This window comes from Aythya ferina (genome assembly GCF_964211825.1).
Source record: "Aythya ferina genome assembly, chromosome: 16".
Classification (NCBI taxonomy): Eukaryota; Metazoa; Chordata; class Aves; order Anseriformes; family Anatidae; genus Aythya; species Aythya ferina.
The window spans coordinates 11,930,509-11,951,810 of record NC_140315.1 but is presented as its reverse complement, the minus strand read 5'-3'; the positions used below and the strand labels follow the sequence as shown (position 1 = coordinate 11,951,810).

At 45.6% G+C, this 21,302-nt stretch overlaps 1 long non-coding RNA gene across 3 annotated transcripts in view; it reads right to left on the bottom strand.

Annotated features, from left to right (window-relative positions):
• LOC311445974 overlaps window positions 1–21,302 on the bottom strand; it is a 52,745-nt gene that overhangs the window by 14,260 nt on the left and 17,183 nt on the right. For 2 of the 3 annotated variants that reach the window (XR_014698694.1, XR_014698696.1), the window contains exons 4-5: window positions 5,383–5,488; window positions 4,480–4,733 (exon numbers count right to left, since the gene is read on the bottom strand). The exons of the other annotated variant lie outside the window; for it this stretch is intronic. This is a non-coding gene — a long non-coding RNA (uncharacterized lncRNA). The remainder of the gene's footprint in view (window positions 1–4,479; window positions 4,734–5,382; window positions 5,489–21,302) is intronic. 3 annotated transcript variants of the gene reach the window in all.

Below are 21,302 nucleotides of genomic sequence, written 5' to 3'. Positions count from 1 at the left end.
CGCATATCAGCAAGGTGATGTACCTGCCTTGCTAATTGTGGTCAAGGGCATTTACCAATATTTGCTAAATGGAAATCTGCAGTTCTTGTTCCTGACACAGTGCAGCCCCATTGCTTTCTAACTATTTTACTTCCTATTCATTTTTGGCCTGAGGAGCAAAACCTACCAAGGCTTACAACCTCTTGTAGCTCTCATCTGCATTCCTCTAAGTTCTGCCCATGGTGCCTGACACTATTTTAATTTTATCCTCTTCTCTGTAGCACACTAAGGTGTGCAAAATGAGTTCAGCTCACACAGCGAGAGCTGCCATCAGTGATGAGCTCCTTCTGTAGGGTTTCTCCTGTCAGGTTAGCGCTGGGGTAAGCAGCCAGCTGTTTTGATGAAAGAACATATGTGGATGCACATCAGCTGGATGGAGTGCACTGCCTCATTTTCCAGTGTCCAGCAACCATGAGACAAAAGTTAACAACTCCAGCACCATCAACTGGGGTGAAGGACAAGTGGAGAGTTGGTGGGTAAGAATTAAGGGGTGGTGGGCTGGTATGGGAGACATGGTGGTGGGGGTCTACTACAGGTCTCCAGATCAGGAGGAGGAAGTCGGTGAGGCCTCCTACGAGCAGCTGCTAGGAGCTTCATGATCACGAGTGCTGGTCCTCATGGGGGACTGCAATTACCCAGACTTCTGCTGGGTAAGCATCTCAGCCAGGCACGAGCAGTCCAAACGGTTCCTACAATGCGTTGTGGACAATTTTCTGATGCAGTTGGTGGAGGAGCCGACGAGGCAGGGGGTGCTCCTGGACCTTGTTCTTACCAACAGGGATGGCCTTGTTAGGGATGTGAAGGTTGGGGGCAGCTTGGGATGCAGCGACCATGAGATGGTGGAGTTCCAGATGGAACTAGGCAAAGGAAGTAAGGCTAAAAGCAGGATTGCTACCCTGGACTTTCAAAGAGCCAACTTCGACCTCTTCTGGGACCTGCTTGGGAGTATCTCATGGGATAGGCTGCTAGAAGGCAAGGGTGCTTGTGAGAGCTGGGCTACATTTAAGTAGCACTTCTTCCATGCTCAGGATCGGTGCATCCCGAAGAATACAAAATCGGGAAAGGGGGGCAGGAAACCCACGTGGATGAGCAAGGGGCTCATCAATAAGATCAAAAGGAAGAGGAAGGTCTATGAAATGTGGAAAAAGGGCCCATCCTCTTGGGAAGAGTATAGATGTGTTGTCAGGGCCTGCAGGGACAAAACGAGGAAGGCTAAAGCCCACCTAGAGATGAGGCTTGCAAAAGAGATAAAGGATAATAAGAAGGGTTTTTTCAAGTATGTAAACAGCAAGAGAAAGACTAGGGATAATGTGAGTCCCTTGCTGAATGAGGGGGGGTGTCCTGGTCACAGGAGACGCTGAGAAGGCAGAGATACTGAATGCTTTCTTTGCTTCAGTCTTGCTCCCCCAGGACTCCTCGCCCCTGGCAATAGGACAAAGGGTCTGGGAAATGGAGGGCTCCCCCCCGGTGGACGTGGGAGTAGTTCGGGAGCACCTGAGTGGGCTCAATGCACACAGATCTATGGGTCCCGATGGGATGCATCCGCATGTGCTAGGGAAGCTGGCAGACGTGATCGCCGAACCGCTCTCTATCATCTTTGAAAGGTCCTGGAGAACGAGTGAGGTGCCTGAAGACTGGAGGATAGCCAATGTCATTCCAGTCTTCAAGAAGGGCAGGAAGGAGGATCTGGGAAACTACAGGCCAGTCAGTCTCACTTCTGTCCCTGGAAAGGGATTGGAGCAGCTTGTTCTGGATGCCGTCTCCAAGCAATTGGAAGAGAAGAAGGTTATGAGGAGTAGTCAGCATGGATTCACCAAGGGGAAGTTATGCTCGACCAACCTTGTTGCCTCCTATGATGGCAACACCAGCTGGGTAGATGGGGGGAGAGCGGTGGATGTCATCTACCTTGACTTTAGCAAGGCTTTCGATATTGTCTCCCATGATATCCTACTAGCAAAGCTGAGAAAGTGTGGGATAGATGAGTGGATGGCAAGGTGGGTTGAGAACTGGTTGACTGGCTGAGCTCAGAGGGTGGTGATCGGCAGAGCAGAGTCTGGCTGGAGGCCTGTGACTAGCGGTGTTCCCCAGGGGTCGGTGCTGGGTCCAGTCTTGTTCAACATCTTCATCAACGACCTTGATGAGGGAATAGCATCTGCCCTCAGCAAGTACGCTGATGACACAAAGCTGGGAGGAGTGGCTGACACGCCAGAAGGCTGTGCTGCCATTCAGTGGGACCTGGACCGGCTGGAGAGATGGGCAGGAAGAAACCAAATGAGATTTAATAAGAGCAAGTGTAGAGTCCTGCACCTGGGAAGGAACAACCCGAAGTATCAGTACGGGCTGGGGGATGATCTGCTGGAGAGGAGCTCTGAGGAGAAGGACCTGGGGGTCCTGGTGGACAACAGGTTGACCATGAGCCAGCACTGTGCCCTTGTGGCCAAGAAGACCAATGGGATCCTGACATGCATTAAAAGGAGCATGGCCAGCAGGTCGAGGGAGGTGATCCTCCCCCTCTACTCTGCCCTGGTCAGGCCTCACCTGGAGTACTGTGTCCAGTTCTGGGCTCCCCGGTACAAGAAAGACAGGGATCTCCTGGGAAGACTCCAGCGGAGGGCCACAAAGATGATACGGGGCCTGGAGCATCTTCACTATGAAGAAAGGCTGAGAGACCTGGGTCTGTTCAGCCTGGAGAAGAGAAGACTGAGAGGCTGGGAGCAGGCTCTGGGAGCAGCTTGCTCACCTCCAACCTCTCCCAGTACTCAAATGTTCATAAAAACCTTCTTTCCTTTTTGGAACATCCCCTGTGGCTGAGGCTCCCCTGTCCTGCTCCTGGAACAGTGGAGATGGGAGAAAGTTTCTCTGTGCTGCTTCTGTCTCCATTCAGCATCAGCTGAAAGCTTGGAGCCCTGGAAAATGCACAGCTTGGTAAAGGTCGTGCTCTGAATGCAGATTATTCATGGATGTGAATTTATCCGATGAATTATTCTAAACATATAATTCAGCCGGCTCTACTGAGCACGTATAGGATGCGTCTCTGCAGCTACCCTAAATACAAAGCAAGACATTAAATAAGGACAGTCACTTGCATGAAAGCATAATGTTTTATTTGCCCCAAACATGGCAATTCTTTAATTTTCACACTGTGTACTAACTAGAAATACAACCCAAGCAAGATGCATTTACCTGTAGCTGATTACTACGTAGCTTGTTGCAACTGATACCCTCGGTTTTTAGACCCTGATTCAGTGCTTGATTAGGTTCTCACCTAATTCTATCACATGGTAACTTTGAATTGCTTACAAACATTTATGACTCTGGTGTGTTGGCAATCTCCTCATCCTGCTCGTGCTTTTTGCCTACCGGGTATATTCATTAACAGGTTTGTCATAAAATGCATCATTCCTTCCCATTTCTTCTAAATAAATACCAAGAGGCAATGAAGAACATTCTATTTCAGTCTCTACCCCAACCTCTTGCTTTCTGGCCTTCGGTTTAGTGGATTCAGACAATAAAATGAAAATAAAACAACTTTGAATTCCTAAGGCTCCCTGCAAAACCAGGAGATCTGGGGCAACACGTGCCAGGTTGCAAAGCATCCTCTGAAGCCCATCACCTTGGCTCCATGCAAAGCCCACCAGGCTGAGCCCCAGGGGATACAGGTACACACGGGGACCCCTTTTCATTTAATGCAACCTCTTTTCTTAAGCTTCACCGGATCTGCTATTACTGATATACAACTCATCATTTTAAAAATGACAACTCTTTCATTTTCTCCCATGAAGGCAGGCTGAGGGAGTTAGGATTGTTCAGCCTGGAGAAGAGAAGGCTCCAGGGAGACCTTACAGTGGCTTTCCAAAGCCTAAAGGGAGCCTGCAGGAAAGCTGGGGAGGGACTCTTTGTCAGGGAGTGCAGTGACAGGACGGGGAGTAATGGCTTTTATGGCTTTTAAATTAGAAGGGGGCAATTTAGTTTAGACATTAGACATTTTTTACTCTGAGGGTGGTGGCACTGGCACAGGCTGCCCAGAGAAGCTGTGGATGCCCCACTCCTGGAGGTGTTCAATGCCAGGTTGGTCAGGGCTTTGAGTATCCTTGTCTCCTGGATTGTCTCCCTGACAATGGCAGAGGGGTTGGAATTATATGATCTTTAAGTTCCTTTCCAACCAAACTGTACTGTGGTTCTGTGATTAAAAAGGCTGTTTTCTGTCACTGTGATCTCTCAGAGTACTAGCTCCCATGTGGCAGGACCACAGGCATCATTTTCTATAGGATCTGGGAAGGTTAGAAACAATTTACTCTGCCTGTTGTAGGTAGGTCTAGTCGGAGCTAATCTAATTATACAGAAATTATGGGAATCATCCCCAAGGAGGAAGGCAGCAGGCCTTGGTCCAAGAGGAATAAACTCCAACTCACTCAAGCAAGAAGGCTCAAAGATACAGACCTGGAACTGAAGCATGCAATTCCTATTCAGGGGTGCACTTGCATGTGGTTAATTATACTGACTTTGCTTAGTCAGGTAAATGGAATCACGGACTTAAAACTGAACACACACTTCAATGTCTTTACAGGCTGGGACAGTACAAACTTTTCAGCTTGGGTCCATCTTGGAAATTAGCAGCCTGGAGGAGCCATCTCTTCCTTCACAAATTATAAAAATGTCCAAAGTCTTTGAGCCACATGTGGTGTTTTTTCCTCCTGTGGTGTTTTGCCATGACAGAAGAGAAAGAAAAGATGAAGAAAACTGGAAATCTATCTCAGAAACAAGCATAACTTTTCAAATCTCCTGAAAAGTTCAAGATCATTGTTGTTTCAGGACAAATATTCAATTTAATTTTTATCTTATCCAAACTCCAAATCTCTTTTGTCATCAGTTATTTTCCAAGGCACTGAACAAGAGAGCCCTGCGCTCACATTCAAGAGGCACGGCAGCAGCACAGAGCGCTTCTGCTCGCCTCCTGCAGAGATAAGCCCCGGCCAGACTGCAAGCAGCTTCCAGACTTTGGGGAGGGTCAAATCCAGAACAAGTCATGGTGAAATCCCCAAACTCTGAAAATAACAGCAACATCTAAACAGTATAAGGGACTTGTATCTCACACTTTCTTCACCATCTCATCCTGTCACCTACAAAACTGCTTCTCCATTTACTCCATTGACAGGGTAACCAACACATGCAGGACTTAACCCAGTCATTTTTCTTGGCCACCAGTAGAAGTTTAATGCAAACGTCCCTTTGAAAAATGCACATCTATTAAATGGAAAGTGATCAGAAGAATCACTTACATAAGATTTCTTGATTTAAAAAAGGACAGAAAGGTATATTTAAAGTTCAACTAAAAATACTTACAGTTAGACAAACTGTTTTAAAAAGATTGCAGAAAAATATTAACTTGCTCAAGTAAGCAAAAATAATTGACTGGTTAGCAAAAGCATCCGGATTGTCACACAATTTCCTGCAAGAAAAAAATTGTTTCCTGTACACTTTACCAATTCAAATACTGTCATCATATTTCATAATCCCTTATTGAACGCACTTTTCCCATTCATAAGTAAATTTTTTTTTCTGCCTTCAAAACTGTTTGTTTTGTTTTCCCTGATGAGCATTCTGCATGTTAATTTTCCATTCATCTCCTGCATGGTCCAAGGACAAAATGGACTCAGTGGACTTTGCAAATGAAAAGAAAGAAAAGCATAACCCTATTCCTCCTTTATTAAGCCCAAAGCACAACCTTCTCAGCTTCATCAGTTCTACTGCCAGTCCTTCAAAATGCAGGAGGCCTGTCCTTATGCGGACACCAAATGTGGATCAAGGACCTCAGACACTCCAGAGGACAGCCAGGACTTTGTGGCACAACCACGCACCTCCAGCTTTCCATGGGGACCTCAGAATGACAAGCTGGGCAGATTTTTGGATGACACGGGACTTGGAACAAAACATCAGCTATGGCAGTGCAGGTAGGTCCACCAGCACTGTCAGGCTTAATACTCAGCAGGACATGTTATGCCAGCAAGTGTACATGTGGGAAATAAAAGATAAACCGATAAGAAAAAACTGCTTCAGGCAGCATCTTTATCCGACCAGCAGAAAATCAGCAGCTCAGCAATGGGCTCTGGTTTACTTGGAGAGCTGGGCAGCCCGCACCTGGGGGGATTTAATAACAATACAGTGAGCAAGGCATAAGCACAGGCGCCTCCAGCACAGGCACTTTCAGCTTTGCTTTAATACAGGGAAAGGGAAGGAGGAAGGAAACAAATGCAATAGGAAAGAGTGGAGCAACAGAACAAGACGGCGGCACGGTGACAGGAAACAATTTATAACTTACTCAAGAGCCTTTTCCAAGTCATCTGTTCTGCTGCGCCAACAGCAGCGAAGGTTTGTTCAGCTATATTGTACACAGACACACAAGCACACACATATTCAAAGCTGTTTGTAACCACCTCTCTCATCCTGAGCTGCGGGATGGTTTCATCGAGCCACATCTGCTCTGATTTGTTGCTGTGCTTAGTGCTGAACAGGAAAAAAACAGATTATTATGACCAGCTGAAGGAGGAAACGCAGAGTTCTGTGCAAACTTCTCTAACAATAAAGGAACGTGAGCTGGGATCCATGACTTGTGCAATATGCTGAAGTCAGAAATAATAATGCCAAAGAGCATCGCTAAGATACTTTTCACCATCACCTGTTCTCGGCCAACTTGCAAGGAAGAGGCTGGTGCTTCGGCTCAATAACCCCAACCACCGGGGCTCCACTGAGGTGAACCCCAGTGCTGTCCTCCCTCAGGTCCTCATACAAACCCCAGCACTTCAACATGGGACTTGTTCATTCGAGTGTCCCCTTGATCTCGTTAGGCACAGTGGCTTAGGTAGGGACAAGAAGACTCTCGGAAGCCTTGCAAAGCCTTCTAACCACATTTGGCATCCTGTGCTTCAGGCTGGGTCACATTCTGCATCTGCAAACACATTTGCTGATCCTCCAGATCCTCCTGCAATCAGAGTCTGGCTGATGGCACTGCCAGTCCCTGCCACTCCCTGCGTTTGGAGCATTTCCCACTCGGCTTATCACCTGGCTGTGCGTCACCCATACAGAAACCAAGGGAGCACCAAGTGAAGGAGAAAAAGGAAAGAGTCTTCCCTCCCAGCAAAGCTGCGCAGGAATGACTTGTTAAATTTACACCCACAATACCACGGAATAATTACCCAGGCCTTCTGTTCACACGGTAATTACAATGAAATGGTTTAAGGAGGGAGGAGGAAAAGAGCAGATCGGTGCAGTTGGTTTTCTTGTCAACCCCCTTTTGTGCTCCTGCTCCTTCCCCTAGGGGACCTGCACATCTGGTGCCCCCCTTGGCCACAGCCCCGGGGACCTGCTCCAGCTCCACAGGCTGCCAGGACGGGCTGTGGGTGGCCCCGTGCCCCATCCCTGACACTTGCACTGAGGCCACCTCTGGAGATGCCACTACGCAGGCAGGGAAGGTGCCTTCGGGTGTCCCAACAGCACCGTGGGCAGAGCCACCGCAGGCGTGGGAGCCAGCAAGCTCCTGAAATGCCATCCACGCAGAGCCCGAGCAACCACCGCCGTTCCCAGTTCTAATTAGATCCATCAGCAAAGCACAACGTGAGGAAGAACCGTTTGACTCGAAGTGACAGAACGACTATTTATAGCCCACGTCAGCTCACTGCACGCACAGCACGAGCTGCCACCGTGCTAGTGCTCCTTCCAGAGGCTGTGCCAGGAAGGAGGACATCTCCTCCTCTTCCTCCCAGACAGCCCCAAACACCTAGTACAGACATCCACCACTTTGTGGCCATCTCAGAAAAGCGTAATGCATTCCTCAGACCCACACCTTTCTCCAGAATAAACCCTCATTAGCTTTCCAGTCCCTGCCAGTTGCAGGAGAGGAAGGCCTCAGTTCCCCAGATGGGTGGCAAAGTGCCACACCAGCTCAGCTGGGACCGAGGAGGTGGCACCTCACCTTCCCTCCCATCCTTGGTGTCAGACAGGGAGCTTCAAAGCCTGCAGTGACCACGCCGGGCTGCTCACACGCCTCGCTTCAAATGCCAATGCAAACTCCCAGCTTGAAGCATTAAAATTTAATTACTAGGGACAGCTGGATCCGGGCAAGGGTCTGACTCTGAGGACCTGGAGAAAAAAAAACTTCATTCAGCAGCAAGCTGTCCGGTGCTGAGGAAATGGACCCAAGCCAAATGTAATTCATACGTCTTAGGGTCTCACAACAGGCTTTGCTCAAGCAGGCTTGTCTGGCCAAGCAGCCAGATGCAGGCTTGCAGCCTGCAGTGCAAACTCCTGGGGGACCCACCCATGTTGCCCATCTCCGTGCTTTTTGGGAGGGAACTGAGTCCTGCCACCTGGGTGACCCCCATTTCAGGAGATGTGTGTGGGACAGGAGGACATGAACTCCTGTGTGGACACCCTTGTTCTGGTACCTGCCAGCATCACTGCTGGAGCATCCTCCAGCCCATGACCACAGCTCAGAGTGAATGCACAGGTGACAGATTTCATATTTCTGGTTGGAAATGAAATTCAATCTCACACAAATGATTGTGTTGTTTTCCCTACAGGTTCCAATCCGGCAGAGCTAGCAACTGAAAAAGCCAAATACTCATCAAATTTGCCTTTCCTCTCATTTTCAATGCCAAGAATTATTATTATTATTTTTTTTCTCTTGGACCAACAGTGCCAACTGAAATACCTGGGCATCAGCTACATTCCAGCTTTTAGTGAATCAGGTCAGAATGGGCAGCAGCTACCTTTATGCACACAACGAGCCCTTTTTAAGAAGCGCTGTGATTGTAGCGTCAGGAAGGGAAGACCGATCCGTTCTGAAACTGAGTTTGCAACATAACTCAACCTCCTTTACCCCAGCAAACCTACAGCTGTTTCAAGGACAGGTGGTGGTTCCTGCTTGCTTGGTTGGGATTTTTGTTAGTTTTTAAAGTGCAAGCATCCTTTCCAGGCTGAAGCTGGGGCTGGGATTGGGGCAGGGAATGGCAGAAGGGGCCGGTCCCCGGGGGCACCCCGAGGTGCGGGTGGCACCTGAGGTTCCGCGGCGCGGCTCCCAGCCCGGCGCTCCTGGAAGGCGATTTTTGGGGGGGGTGTCACTGCTCAGCAGCGTGCGCGGGGCTTTGTCCCCCCCTGGTGACCGGCCCACGGAAGGACAGAGCGGCAGGAGCCGCTCCGGAGGGCGCAGCCCGGCCCGCGGGGATGCTGCAGCTCCCCCCGCCCGGGCTGGGGTTGGCGTGCAAAAGCGGGACGGGCACAGAGCCTTGAGCACTGCATGGCTAGAGATAAGAAAAAGCTTAATCCCTCATTAAAAATAATAAAAAATAATAATTTTAAAAATTGCTCGATGCAATGCAACCTCCTTGGGGCAGCCTCCGAAGCTGGCTTTGCTTTTTCCCCAGTAGGAGTCTAAGCAGAGACAACGCTCTGGGTCTGAAAATATCCACAGCAAGCAGGTAATGCTCTGCTTCTTCAGAAAATGCCTTGTGAGCATATTTGGGAAGGTTTCGAAGAGCAACCTGCCACTCAACAGCCTCTGGGGGAAGTTATTGCTGCTCCACTGAGGGCCACATCTTGAAGGATTTGTTTTACCACCATTTCTGGTTCAAGTTAAAGAAAGGCAGAATAGTTCTCATGGAAAGCAAACACCATCCTCAGAGAGAAGCAAAAAAACAGTTTTCCTTTCAAGAAAGCTTGCATATATGTATATGTGTATACACGCACATATATACACTTTTTTTTTTTTTTTTGCTAGGTCAACTTTTCATGTACACAAAGCACCCTGGAGATTATGAGCCTTTGGCGGAGGAATATTTATCGAGGGGGGTTCCTAGCCTATGATGTAACTAGATAAAAACATCATTCTACCTTCCACTGGGAACAAAGAAAATGAGTATATATTTTTGAAAACCATGTCATTCCTGCACATTCATTAAGAATCCACCGAAACATTCTTCAAACTCTTTTAATTCAAATAAGGAAAAAAAAAAAAAAAAAAGTTTTGAACTTTTAGCTTTTTAGTGTGTTAATTTAAAGAGAGCACAAAAGCTCCAACTTGGAAATAATTTTTAAAATCTTCTGTTATACATATAACTTTAGGCCTGAAAACCTCTGGAAGTTTAACAGCAAAAATAAACTTGGTTATTTCAAACAACACGATGCAATCAATAACCACAACATTTATTTATTTACTCATTTATTGTCATCTTGGGGGAAATACTGAGAAATGTATTGGTGAATTTTGTTAAAATTGTTTGTAGAAATGCCTTCAGGCTCATCACAGCCCTGCCACTCATGGGCAAAGCTTCTTGCATTAAAAACAGCTCTTGGTGGGCAGGTACTTCCATGCATATGCTATTTGGTTTTCAGAAGCAAACTCAAAGCCATTTAAAAATGCATTTTAGAGATAAGCGGAACATTTTCCTAGATGCTTTTCCATTCTCTGAAATCCCTGGTATTTGGGGGTTTAGCTGTATCAGTGCAGAGAATAAGGCAGGGAAGTTAAAGACCAAACACAAAACCCTGTTGCAACTGAAGCAATCAGTAGAGCTTTTGCCCTGATCTCCAGCAGAGCCAAGCTTTCACCCAATTTACATAATATTTGTGGGATTAAAAGACCTTTAAGAAAACCTCAGCACTCCTTGCTCCTCTAAAACGCACAGCACCACGCAGAGAATGTTTTTCCACAAGTGGAAGAAACGTTTGTATGGGTACCACACACACAAGAGAGAGAGAGAGTGCGTGTGTGTAAATGCTCACATTGGTGTTAGCTCCCGGCCCTAACAGCTTTGTTGACATCATTACCCTGCCTTTAAATTTGTCATTTCAAAGTTTATAAACCTTGCATAGCTGTTGAATTTTCTGCTTTTAGGGAGAACCTGGAAAGGAAGTCTGTTGTGTACGTCTCAGAGCCTCCCCAGGTCTACTCTGCACCTCCCCAGGAAGCCTGTCCCACAGCCCCAGGGATTACTCCAGGAGAGATTTTTTGCATTTGCCCTGGATTTGCCCCAGACTCTGCTCCAGTCATGCATCACAGCAGGCTCTCAGACATGCTTGCAGCAGCATCCCAGCCTGCAGCAGATTCAGCTTATGACCAAGTCAGATGTCACTACCCCAGCCCTCTTCTGAATTATTTCATTTAAGCCTAATGTTTCAGGAAACATTAAAACAAAATGAGGTGAATCTCCAACAACTGCAGCCTCTGAGCTAACTGAAACAGCTCTGGCCAGAAAACGCTCAGAGACCTTCTCCATGCCCAGGCAACGAATTGCTCCTCGAGGCAGACCTGCTCTGGCATCATGAGATGTAAGGATGAAGAAGTGTTGCAAGGACCTGTGCATTCCCAACATCTGCATGGTGGCTGACAATAAGGAAATTCTGGATTAGCTCCATCCATCCCTGGGGAATTATAGGAAACAGCATTTCCCCATCCCTACCTTTTTTTTTTTTCCCAGTTTCTCTGTTTATAGCTGTGCTTATTTGCTTCATGAGTCGTCTGGTGGTGTCCTCTAGTGGTTCCTATCCGTACAAAAAACACCACATTCCTTGGCTAATTTATGTCAGCTGCATTGTAAAAAGCATTTGAGGGAAGGAAAACCACAAACTTATGACTCAAAGGAATAGAAATATATGACATTTTTCTCCTTCATTTATGCATTTACAAGTTACAACAAAATTTAGTCCTCCCTAATACTAATGAAGTTTTACAAAAGGTAACAAACAGCAGCACAATTCAATACTCCTGAAGTGATGTCTTTCTATAAATATAGAAAAAAAAAATCATAAATGGCCAGTAGAACTATTAATTAAAATGTGAAAGTAGATAAATAATGAATAGCAATGTCATGTATTCATTAAGATTCTACAAATGAAAAATATCTCTCCCAGTTATTCCTTTGATGAATCTAGCCCAAATATACTTGAACTGCAACATAAAAAATTCAGGATGCTCGTATTTCATTCTGTATCAGCCACTCTCTGATCCCCAAATCTCAAAGCCAAGAATGGCAAATGTCTAATCACAGCATTCATACTGACCTCTTTCTCCAGCCTCAGAAAAGTCATTTAGTCTGCCACAACCTTAAGACAAGTATCTCTCTAATAAACCCCTGTGAGGTCATACATAATTTTTGAATTTGAGACACTTGCAAGGAGAGCACTTAGCTAGTGGTGGGTCTGGAGTTTTGGATTGAAACCTCAGTGTTTGGTCCAAGGACTCCTGAAACTACACCTGTTTTTTCAGGAGATCGCTTTAGGTCCACATCTCCTGGTGGCTCTGGCTATTAGCTTTGTGGGGTACCTATGGACTTACAACTGAAAATTTGCAGGTAGAAATCCACGTCATTCACCCTGCCCTGACAATTTGCAAGCAGTTTTGTCCCTTGCACTGTTTACACTTTAGATACAGAGACACCGGGCAGAACCAGACTGGCTATGCTTTGGCCTCTGCCCCACCAGCAAGCCCACGATCGTAATCCTGGAGAACTTCCAGCTTACAGGCAACTTCCTCATGTTTCATAAATTCAGTGATGGGGAAGGATTACAGAAAATTATTTGAGTTTCAGAAACCATGGACAGATCCCACCACAGCAGGAGGGAGTGAGACAGGCAGCAAGGAGCAAAGCTGTGGGGACGTGGGGCCAGGACACCAATACCTACAGGGCCTGCCAGAGACCAGCGGCCTCATACCGAGAACAGCAGCGATGTGCACCTCCTGTCACAGCACCACCAGGGTTTGATTTGCAGAGCCTAAATATCAAGGTCTGCAACCATTTTTAAAAATTTATTTCGCAGTCCAGCTTCCAGCCCTGCTCACAGTAACGACCACTGGCAGGGGATGGGGGCACTCCTCCGGCCATGTACTGCCAGCACAGCACCACCGCTGCACTGCAGGCCCGTGGGACTGAGGAGGAAACACAGCACTGCTGGGGGGGTATAAAACAAGGCTACAGTCCTGCATCCCCCAGATGCATTCACACTTGTGTGAGGCAGATTGAAGACAGGAAAGAGTAGGTGAACTTGCTGCATTATAAAAGTATATTTAAAATGAATCCACAGAGGTATACATGGATAACACGGTATCATTGTTGCTTTGTTAACACATTTTCCAGAAGCACCTAAGCACCTTCTGAAGAACCAGAACCCATTAAGTCACTGGAACCCAAGGTCAGCCTTGGGCCCTAAGTCACCTCAGCACTCAATAAAATGAAAAATTCCCCTGAATTTCTGCCACATCGTAAGCCTACAATGCAAGTAGCTACAACACACCATGACTTATCCAGGGAAACTCTGCAGTGATCGCCACCACAGGCTTGTCCTCCTCCCACCCCTCCGGTGGCTCCAAGCCATCACACAGATGGGAGCAGGAGGGCAAGTGGGCACCAGAGCCTCCTGCCACGTCCAGCTGATTTCTCAGCCCAGCAATTCTTTATGCTCTCACGGAAAATGCTTGCACTAAACATTAAAATAAGGTTCCTGAAGTGTACCAGCAGTTGTTAATAAAAGACATGCTTTCCCCTGGGGTTTGTCAGCTCTGCACTTCAAAGCTCATTTTACACACGGGCCAACGCTGTATTTTAAAAAGCGAATGTTAACATGAGCTCTTTAGTGAGCTGAATAAAAGTATCAGTTGCCCCATCTCCTTCTCCTTCCCATGAAATTAAAAATAAATAAATAAAAATTAAAAAAAAATCTGTCAGCTTTAGATGGGTTTAACATTGCAGTTATTTTTCTGATCCATCTCCATTCCTTCGCTTTGCTCCCTGGACCTGTGCTGTCCCCCTACCACTGCCACCAAAGACTTTGGACTAAGGCTTTCCAAAAGCACCACAAAGCTCCTGGGGCATTTTGCTCAAGCAGAGGACAGCTGACATTTTCCTGCAGCAAGAACAGAGCATAGTTGGGTAGCCTTGCCACCATCCAAGTGCTGTTCCTCCCAATTAAAATGGAAGATTACAGGCTAACCAAAGAGCATACCAGCATCCTGGTTCCTAAAGAGGGACATGATATATTAGAAGGGGGAGGAAGGCATATACCCGCTCCAGGGAAAATAGGTAAAAGATCCCAAACATTATGGATGTGATTTTCTTCCATAATTGCAAAATGGAAAACAAGACTGTCTAACAGATCAACAAAGTGACTACCTCACTTTTTTTTTTTTCTCTAGTACGGTTGGACCAGATGATCTCGAAGGTCTTTTCCAACCTTAGTGGTTCTATGATTCTAGGTGAAGGAGCCAAGCTCCTTCCACAGCCACAGGATAAAGTCTTCCCAGCGTTAATTCAGAGCACAAAAATCAGCCACTGCCTACCAATGGGGCTAAGCTACGGGGCAGATGTTGGGTCTGAAGCAAAGAGCAACTCTTTAAGCCATGAAATCAAAAGAGAAATAAAGCAAAAATATGTTACTTCTAGTTATATGGACAGCTAATTACAATGAGATACATATATATATGCACACACACACATTAAGCTTATATTTATTGTCATTACTGAATAATTTATATCATCATGCAGTTGATAGAAATCGTATGGAGAAAGGAAAATGATTTTAAATTATTTTAAGTGCTTTGAATGTGAGAAATGTTTTACAAAATATATTGAAAGATTCTAAACCTAATTATAGCACTAAGTTGCAGAAAGCTCTGTTTCAGCTAATGTTTTGTGTTTTTTTTTTTTTTTTTCTAGCAATTAGAAAGTGGTTAATGATACAATTATACTCTTCTGTATATGTTCTTTGCCACTGAGATAATTTTTTATTGAAAAATAATCAGAAAACATAATATGTGGGAAGTATTTATACTATTTATTTATTTTTGGTCATTTTCTGCAAACACATTTTGTAGCTCCATTGCAGGTTTCTGCACCACAAAAAAGATAGGTGAACATGGGGGAAAAAAAAAATGAAGGAAAAGAGCGAAGACAGGCAATTAATGTGCGATAACTCCCCTCAGAAAGGATTATCCTGATCTCCGTCAGAGGAACGTGCAGTTAAGGTTAATTTCAGATGGAAGAATAATCTCACACAAGAGTAAGAAGATTAAAAGTCAAAAGACAGAATAAAAATTAATCATATTTTGTTTGTTTTCCAAATCTCATGATTTAAAGATTATGATTTAGTGGGGGGTTATTTCCCCCTTCCATTTCCTGAGATGGCAACACCATAGCTTTGGAGCAGCAACCAAATCCTCTTTGAAAAAGATGGGTTTTAGACAAAGACCAGGACCAAGTTCCTCTGCTCAAGCACCCAAGAACCTGCCCTGGCTTATCTGTGGTCTTGCAGGGATTGTGCTGATCTCAGCAGCACCGGCAAGCCCCAGAGGACTGCAACAACAAAGGCAAAGGTGACATTGGCATCAAGTGCCAAAGGAAGCAACTCCACATCACCTGAAAGCTGCCTTCCCTGCTTTTCTTCTGCTTTTCCCTTTGAAACAGATTTCCAGCACATCTGGTGGGCCAGGATGTCCAACCTGTCCAAATGCCAGTCATCTCTGAAGAGGAACTTTTAGGTAATTAAGAACAGCTAGGGATTGAAGAGTTAAGATCTGTCAGCAGATTAGCAAATAACAGGTGAAAAATCAAAAGCCACACTATCACTCACAATAATAAATGTTTCTCTCTAGAAAATGAAAACCTTATGCAAAGAAGCATCCATTATCATCCATCATGGGCGCTTCTGCAGAGTCAGTCTTTACTGTACCTTGGGATGGCACAATCCCAGAGATGCAGCAGTCTATCACTTGAAATGAGCAAGTTCTCCTTAAATCTTTATCCCATGCTGACTTCCCCTGCTTATTTTCAGCAGCTGCATCTCCGCTGAATTCTCTAACATTATTGTTGTTGACTTCCATCAACAGGAGAGCGCTTCAGGACTGCATAGCCAAAGGCTGGGATCTTCAAGGGAGTCCGAGTCTCAGCTCTATTTTACTGAGAGATGCAGAGAAATACAATAAAATACTTCAGCAGCCATTTAAATACTGAAGCTCAAGGGATGCCATCAGCTTCAGTGGTGACAGCTGAACACCAGCACTCGTCTCCTCTCCAGAACTGCATTTAGCCTTGCAACCACGGGGATCTCGCAGGCATCACCACACTGTGGCTGCAGGCAGTGCTCCTCGCACTGATCATCCCCGAAGAGCCACCGAGCCTCTACAGCAGGTCTGGCTCTTTGGGAGCCCATCAGACTCCAGGGTCACGTTATGCAGAGCCTGCACGCTCCATCAGCATATCCCTTGACAGTTCCAAATTGTTAAATAAGAGCGTTGTTTGTATTTTGGCAGATGTGGTACTGGACAGGTCTTGCGTCAACTAATGCAAGCATCCCTGCTCTGCAATTCATGTAGAAGCAGCAGCAGTGGCTAACAATTTTGGTAGCAACATAATTTATGGGTTTAAATATTTTATTGATGTTTTTTTCTAGTTCTAGAATTTTAGTGCTTGAGGAAAAAAACACTTTGCTTCAAACACACAAAATAGCATTTTAAACTCTTATTAAGCCATATAGCCAGATTTTCAGATCATAACATGCTCAGCTTTAGAATCAGGCAGATGTTGTTATCATGGTCATCGGCCAACACAGAGATTGGCAAAGCCAGGTAGAAGAGGACTAAGCATACTGATACCTGTGCCACATAACAATTTTTTGCTTTCCCTGCACACTTAGCAAAAAAAATGTGACCAGCTAAGAAGAGACACAAGAAATTCATGTAGCGAGCTCTCACATCAGCTGGGTAACTCAATCGAAGCATCAACAAAATTTTCAGAAACTGTGCTGATGGAAGTGCCTGGAGGCAAAAGGCAGGCACAGATCACCTGATACAGATGTACAAGGAAACATTGAACTATGAGAAAAATAAGGCAAAGGACAGCTAGCATGAGCACGAGGATAAGGGATAAGTCGAAGTGTAGGGCTAGAGGGGGAGGGCCTGGCAGCAAAGCAAAGATGAAAAGTGGAGAGAATCAGACGGAAGTGAAAAGTGCAGAGCAAAATGTTGAGTGCAATAAAATGAAGTGACCTAGCTTTGCTTTTGAGGGGTAGCAGGGCAAACCGAGAGCAGGCATGCTGGCACCGCAGCAGATTGAAGGCGTGATGCTGATGTTGGTGGGGTCAGCCTCAGGAGCTGTGTGAAGTGCAGTGCAGTGCAACTTAAGTAATACCAATGCCAACAGTTTCCCCTCCTGACTCCAGGGAACACCACGGTGCAGAGAGCAGCCTGCAAGCAGCCAGGAACCAGGGCAGCTTCCCCGATGGAGGCACCGAGGCACAGCTTGAGATGCTGGGATTAATCAGGCATGGCCTCCAAAAGCAACTCTTATTTACAGCTGGAAAATCACAGTCACTAGCAGCACTTCTGCTACTCATCTCCCCGGCAGTGGTTAGGGTTAGTTGGCATTTTTCTACCTTCAGATAGTTGCTGAGATGTCCTCTGTTTTCTTGTATGAGGTTTTCTTTGTTAGTGAATCCAATCGAATACTCTTTGATTTTTTCAAATACGACAAAACCCCAGAGGCTGTACAGAGAATGAGACGTTCCAAAGAACACTTGAAATTAAGTATAAGAGCGACCTGAACAGCAGCTGGAAGTGCTGGCAACTACAAAACACTTTCAGGCAAAGGAGTGATGAGTCAGGCAGTTTAAATGGCTCCAACCTTATCTGAATGAAGGTTGGAAGAAGAGTTAGGAGAACTTATTTTAACAAATTGGAACAGATTGCTGAGGGATGTGGTAGGTTTTCCATCACTTCATATCTTTCAAAGAAGATTGAATTTTATATAGACATACACACATTTTCATTCCAGGTCAACTAGAAGTTATTGGGATAGATATAACACCAAGCGAAATCTTATGACTTCTGTTATACAAGATATTAGTCCAGCTTATAACAGTAATCTCTGCTTCTCCTAAAAACCTATTACTGAACTAATAACTTCACTTGGAATAGAAAAAAACTGCCTTCATTTTAATTATAACAGCAATTCTTCCTATGAACCTATTGAGACCCGAGACAAAAGTCGTTGTTTTTATATACATTAAATAAGAATTTACTACCACTGCAGCTTAAATAGTATTTGATCATGACCATACATAAATTATAGCATGCCATCACCATTTTAAAAAGCTACATTTAGTATTTGATAAAAACTATGAGCCAAACAAGTATCTAAAAGCTCCCAGGTTGCTGACAAAATGCACAGATTTTTACACTGAGTTCCTACAAAAAATAATGCCTACTTTAAGTGGAGGAAAAAGAATTTTATGTAACCTTTAAGAGCATTTTCTTAAACCAGAACTAGATGCTAATTCTAGAGAGGAGGGGAAGTCCTAAGACACCTTTCATGTTTGCCAGCTTTCAAGTTTTTATACCAAGAGTTTTATGTTTCATGACCTTTTTCTGTAAGAATCTAGCATCCTTGGATGGTTCCAGTTTCAGTACCCAACTATACAGTTGTACACAACCACGAGAGTAACACGCAGGCCACCATGAACCCAACAGTCTGAGAGTGCATAAAATTTAACAGACCCAAGGAATATGATGGCAGGGGCCATAAATATAAAATTAACTACGGGAGCACACCATCATTAAACAGGGATCAGGGAGCAAGCTGAAAAGCTGGCGCTGAATCAGGAAGCTTCACAGTAATTGGGATAATTAGTGAACCATGATGATGACCATTTTTCTGGCTCACGTGAACGTCCCATGCATGAGTCAACATGCCATGTTGGCTGCGGGTAGCAGAGCCATTCCCTGCCTCATATCAACACTCGTGTTTCGGCAAGTATACAGCACTCAGTGGCTATAACGCATCTGCAGAAAAGTTCAGGCTGTCATGAAGATACCAGAGCAAATCATGCTCATATTTTATGTATATAAAAAAGAAATCTACATATTTAAACTTCTCTTGTGCTCCTGGTTTTTGGAAACCTGTCTATAAAGTTTGTCGTAGGGAGTTAACAGGTGAAGCACATTCAACAAACTGGCATTTCTCTTGCTGCCTGACCGGTTCAAAATCTGAATCATTTGGAAAAACCCAGCCCCATGGTTAGTGAGATAACAAAAGCCTGGCTCTCCAGGAGGATCACACAGCTGCAGTGTTGAGCGGGCTGCAAAAAGACAAAAGCTTCATTGTTTGCAGTGCTGGAAATGGCACATCTTGACCTGACCGGGAGCTGCACAAAGCGACAGGACTGAGGATGAAAGCATTAGGCTGGGAGACAGAGGTCACAGAGTGGCTGATACGATACAACAAACGTGACTTGCCTGAAAACAGAGGTATACTCAGGCTGGGATCCACAAGGCAGGAAAGAGTAAGAAACCATAAAGAAACGACAGGCAAACAGCATGAGACAGTGGCAAGCAGGGGGATTTTAGCCTCCGCCTTTGACAGATGAAGATGAAGGATGTTTTGACAAGAACCCAGTACTCACATCATGCAATAAAGGGAAAGTTAGGCGCATTATCCAGGAAAGATTTGTTTCCCATGTCTCCAGCCAAGTTATGCAGCTGCCATGAGCAGCATTTTTGTTGTTCCCTGCAGCCTACTGGATTCCTCTTCCAAAGGCAACCTAACCAAAAGCCCTCTTCCGTAATGAAGGGTGGGAAATAAAGAAATTACATTTAATAAAACTATAATTCAGGAAGTTTAGTCAAGATGTTATACTTGGGAGTTTAACTAGTAAAGCAATGAGAATCTCTTAAGTCTCAAACCCAAGGGGACTCTCCTGCATCAAGAGCCAGTTTCCCAGGCTTCTGGCAAGGAGATCTCTAAGATTTCCCAACTCCCAGACCATGCAAGAGCCTACAGCGTCTTCTCCCTGTTTGCTCTGCTACAAATCGGCCTCTGAAAAAAACAGTATGCTCTCTTGATGCATTAGTTTTCATTCCTGGTACAACCGCTTCTGTGCCACGTTTTCTATGAGATTCTATCCTGTGGGCCATATCTTTAGGACATGTTCAGATTCATCCCAGGAAAAGCAAAATCGCATCAGTGGAAAGCGGATCCAGATGAAGGCAAAGGAGAAACACACTGCTGTCATCTTCTGACACCACAGATGATTTTATCAGTCTAAAGAAAAGCAATACCATCCCTAATGACCTATCTGTCACCTTTAACTCCATCACAGTAACACCTGGCCACCTCGTGGCATGCGGAGGAACAGTGCTGTCACTGGGGCTGAAAGGGCTCACCAAAGAGCACCCAGAAATCCCAGGGAAGAACAGGAGAAGCAGCCCTGGGACTTCCCTGGCACAGAAATCCTGCAAGGAATGGCTCCCCTTGTCTCCTTGGTGCTACATGTTGCTGTCCCACACTGGAAGAACATTCCCTGCCTCATGCTGCCTTCCCAGTTTTATATGCCTAAAATATAGTGCACGTGTAATTTATTTTTGAAATATATTCATATATACACACAAAGTATAAAAAGTATGCATAAATGAAATAATCACCTTTTTCTGATAATCTGAAAATTCTCTCTTGCTATAACCAAACTGAGTGTTTGAGTGGCAAAGCCTGGGCTGCAGTGGGTCCCTTCCACCGGCGTGGGATGCCACTGCGTACAGTGGTTCTCGCTCCAGAAAATGTACCATGACATTAGGAAGATGAGAAGAGCCGCTGGTAGGAAGAGAGGAATGGCTGCTTCGGTCCCACCAACCAGGAATGCTCCCTTTCTGCCTGCAGGAGACTGCTGGAAATGACTCCGACATCTGCTCCTATCCCTTTCTCTCCCTGGCTATGAAGAGTCACAGGAGGTGTTCCTCAGCCAGCCAGAAAGCAGGTCAAGGAGATCATCCAGAAGCCTTTTGGGAGGGAAACAGAGAGGTGCAGGAGGCACAGCAGAGATGGACCAAACCCAGCCAGGACACACAGTCCACTCCTCAGTGCCCACCCACCCCTGGCAGCCTCAGCACTGGGAAGGGGACACGAGGTGGCATCAGTGCTTCTCTCCCAGGAGGGAAGAGGTCGGCACAGGGCTGGATTCCAGGGACACTTGCTTTGCCAGCCCTTGGCTACACCAGCGCTGGCACCAATGTTGAGACAAGAACCAAAGTCCCTTTGCATTTGATAGATGCCAGCACCAAGCACTGAGCGATCACAGCACAAGCCCACAATGATGCTGTGCCCACCAGTGCCGTGGATCTGCAGACAGAATTTACTCTAAAATACACACACAGAAAACAGCCACTAAGGAAAAAGAATCCATTGAAGCTGCTGAATTTGTGGTGTATTTTACAACACTCAGGGAGAAAGAGG